The sequence below is a fragment of the Pteropus vampyrus genome, unplaced genomic scaffold (assembly GCF_000151845.1).
Source record: "Pteropus vampyrus isolate Shadow unplaced genomic scaffold, Pvam_2.0 Scaffold147, whole genome shotgun sequence".
In the NCBI taxonomy this organism is placed as follows: domain Eukaryota; kingdom Metazoa; phylum Chordata; class Mammalia; order Chiroptera; family Pteropodidae; genus Pteropus; species Pteropus vampyrus.
The window spans coordinates 584659-588662 of NW_011888928.1; the positions used below are offsets into that span (position 1 = coordinate 584659).

A 4004-nucleotide genomic window follows, 5' to 3' on the forward strand; every position below is an offset into this window, starting at 1 on the left:
GGGGGTGGATGCCTCCCTCTGACTGATCATGGACCAGCAGGAATATGGCTTACCTGGTGTTGCCAGCTGGGATTTTATTCTGTAAAAATGCCTGATAGAGATGTGGTCTGTGCCGCCCCTGTTTCTGAAAGACAATGCATGAACCCCGTGAAACATATCTCCGGGTCAGAAGTGGCTGAGCGTTATCGGTTTATATTCTCCGCATGAGAGACTGGTCACACAGCACAGTTCAGTGCAGGATTTTGGCCACACTCTGCAGGTGCAGGAGTCAGGACAAGCCCCTGGAAGGCCAGGGACTTGAAGCCTGAGAAATGATGGACTCCGCACATACAGAAGCTCCTCTGTTGGGGCTGCTTGCATCTTACTTAATCCTGCCATGTATGCATTTTGCAGTAACGATTGCAGCGTGCGGATGCTAGGCTGCCAAACCTGAAACCATTTTTAAAATGTCTGCGTAATGTCACCCGTGTGAGGAGATGCGCCCGTTGGAAACCGTGCACAGATGCAGCGGAAGCCCAAGATATCGAAGTCTCGAACAGTGTCATTCTTGCTGAGATTTGCCCGGGTAGGAATATGTTTTCTGAGACAGGATGCTGGAGAAGATGCAATTATAGCAATTTGCTAACCAGCCCCAGACTTTAATTAGCACAGGAACCTCGTTCTCACTGTTGTATGTAAATTAAGGCCCTTCCACAAAGGGATTGTTTATGAGGACAGCAAGGAGCTGGAGACCTCCTGTCATTTTTTTCAAGGAAAACTCTTTCAGGAAATAAACCCCTAAACACTCTTAAATCACAGTGCGATGCAGAAGTGCCGAGAATTTTTCTTTAAAAAAAAAAAAAAAAAAATGAGCATCGGTATTTTTAACTCTGTTTTGGCTCTTCGGCATCTCCTACAGCCCAAGAAGTGCCATCCATGTACTGTGCAAGGGAAAGAATTTATTTGCGAGTTAGATAGCTACCAGATTGTTCCTCTCCCAACAAGGTCTGAGATGCCCGAACTCTGAAGATGGCGGATAACGGCTTTCCAAGTTTTCTACCTTCTCTTGGCCAACATAGCATCCACTGTGCATCTGTTCACGGAATCCTGTCGGCACCGTCTGTGCGGCTTAGCTCTGGTTCGCTTGTGGAAAGCCTTGTGCTCGCCCCGCTTTTGAAGCCTGACCTACGTTAGTGTATTTAGGTGACTCCCACTGTTCCAGGAGACTGGCATGTAAAATGGGCTGTTTTCAGCCTTAGTTTGAAAAGAACCGCCCCTTCCTTTTCCTCCTCCCAATAAGTGGCTGTAGAATGAACGTCCTAGGTCTGAGGCCTTTTAGGGATCCTGGCACTTTTTTTTGCCTGAAAGTTTCAAATAGTAGTTACTTAAGTTTGGGGCCATCGAAGGTGGGTCCTTGACTGTTGACTTGAGGGGGCACATCTGGAAAGGCCACGTCTTCTAGTAGGGGGTGAGTGTGATGTTACAAGGCCCTCTCGACACTACCCCACCCACACCTCCTGTTCCCTCCACCCGCCCCAGCTTTCCTGGGAACCTAGAGATCCAGCATTTCACAGACTTTAAAAAAAAAAAACAAAACAAAACACAAAAAACAGTTTTATTGAGATATAATTCACATGTTGTACAAGTCTCCATTGTGCAACCATCACGATGATCAATTTTAGAACATTTTTTACCGTCCCGATAAAGCAACCTCATCCCCATGAGCAGTCACTCCCCGTTGTCCCCTTACCCCAGCCCATGACACCCGTCAGTCGACTTTCTGTCTCTGTGGATTTGTTTATTTTGGACAGTTCATATAAATGGAATTATAGTGTACGTGACCTTGTGTGTCTGACTTCTTTCACTTAGAATAATGTGTTCAGGGCTCATCTGTGTCGTAGCACGTTATCAATACTTGATTCCTTTTTATGGCCGAATAATGTTCTGTTGTGGATGTACCACATTTTGTGTATCCATTCATCTGTTGACAGATGTTTGCGTTGTTGCCACTTTTTAGCTGTTAGGAACAATGCTGATGTGAACATTCGTGTCTGAGCTGTTGTGTGGGCTGTGTTTTCCTTTCTCTTGGGTACAGACCTAGGAGTGGAATTGCGGGGGGTCGTTGGGTCACTCTGTTTAACCTCTGGAGGAATGTGTGGACGTTTTGAAAGCACTCAGGTCTCTCCCACATTTATTCCCATGACCCGGCATCTTTTCGACTAGCATCCCTCCTATTTCTAGCCTGTTCTTTAAAGCCAAACTTTGTAGGAGAAGAAGGGTCTATACTTATGTCCGGGGCTCCTCGCTCCCACCTTGTCCTGCCAGCTGCATTGTGGCTTCGTCCCAGTCCCTCCCCTGTTTTTTCGATAATCACCGAGCTTCCTGCAGACTCCATGTTGCTTTTTCTGGTGCAGGTTTTCCATACTCATCCACTTTTATCGAACAGACGTGTTGGGCATTGCCTGTCTTTCTTCTGGGAACCCTCTTTCCCTTGGCTTTCTTGCCACCGTGACCCTGGTTTTCTTCCTCTTTCCAGGCCCCTTCTCTTCTCTCCAGCCTTTACATGTCGGGGTTGTCGAAAGCTTGGCCCTGGGCTCATCTCCTCCAGCATGTTCTTTTTCCTGGGTGATCTCGCCCACGTCTGTAGCTTTATGACTCACAGAGTTTTTATTTCCAATATAGATTTTTCCTGAGTCATGACGCAGAGGCCCTGCGCGCTTCTCACCTGACCTCCCTACCTGTTGTTCGTAGGTGTCTCAAACTCAGCATGTCCACAGCCTATTTTACTGCTCAACCTTCCCCTCAAAACACCTGCTTCTCTGCCGTGACAAATAACACAGCAAGCACTCTGCCAGTTGGCTGGGCCAGAGATGTGGGACTTTTCTTCTGTTCTTCTGTCCTTTTGCCTTTTTGTGTCATTGACTTACAATATTGTAATTCTAAACGTCGCTCCTCTGTAAGCTGTCACCGTCGAATGCAGTCGTCTTAGCTGGTCTCACCATCTCTGTCCATCCCACCCTCCCAATCTTTCTGAAAAAGTTCATTTCTTCTGGCTACCTTCTCCTGCTTTAAACTCTTAAGTGCTTTTTTGCTTGGTTTTAGGATGAAGATCAAAATTCTGAAATCTTCACATGCTGGCGTCTGCCCACCTTCCCAGCTTCCCCTCTCCAAGTTTCCCCTTTTCTTTCCGCTCCAAGCCGCATGGATCTTTCAGGTCCTCGAAAGAGCCATCTGTGGCCATAGGGCCTGTGCTCATGCCTGGACGATCCTCTCTTCACTTTTCTCCTAACCTCTCACCCACGTCGATTCGAAGGCTCTCAGCGAGGGTGGGTCCTTCCTTCTGTGTTTGCTTGTTTTATTTTGCCCTGGGCCCGCTGTCCTACCTCTGAGAGTGTTCTGGTTGGTGCGCAGTAAATGTTTGTTTTGAATTAATGAGTGAATGACTTGACTTTGTCTATCAGGTGGGTAGAACTGTTCTTCCAGAGAAGGAAGTAAAAACAGCCTATCCGCTAGAGAGGATGGCTTTGTTTCCAGCATAATCCGTGCCTGGAAATAATTGTCCGAGCTCTATTATCGGTTCTCTCGGAAATGATTGGTGGCCTGTCTTTCTCCTTCCCCACGGGGACATACTCTTTGAAATGGTCCGCTTCCCTCTGATTTCTTTCCTTCTCGAGGTATTCATACTACTTCTATAGTAGGCCCTTTCCAAAACACAGTCCGATTGTCCTGTATCCTGCTGTAGATTTCCAATGGCTCCCGAAAACTAGTCTTGAGTGGAGAGTCAAGGCCCAGTGCGTCCTTCCCAGGCTCATGTCAGTGGCCCTGTACAACCTGCCCACCCCATGTAGGCTGCCAGGTGTGTGCCGGTCCTGTGATGTGCCAAGGTCCTTCCTGTTCCTTGCCCAGTCAGTCACACCTTTGGTGATCCTTCCCGATTGCTCTCCCTGAGGACCCCCTTCCTCTCACCTTCTCTACATCCTTGGGGACCCAAGCCCCCCCTCTTTCTGAGCCTTCATTTACACCTC

The 4004-nt window shown here is 47.8% G+C and overlaps 1 protein-coding gene across 41 annotated transcripts in view; it reads left to right on the plus strand.

Moving 5' to 3' along the window:
- The window catches only part of ZMYND8 (zinc finger MYND-type containing 8), a 109874-nt gene that overhangs the window by 17123 nt on the left and 88747 nt on the right, over positions 1 to 4004 (plus strand). The window lies entirely within an intron of this gene.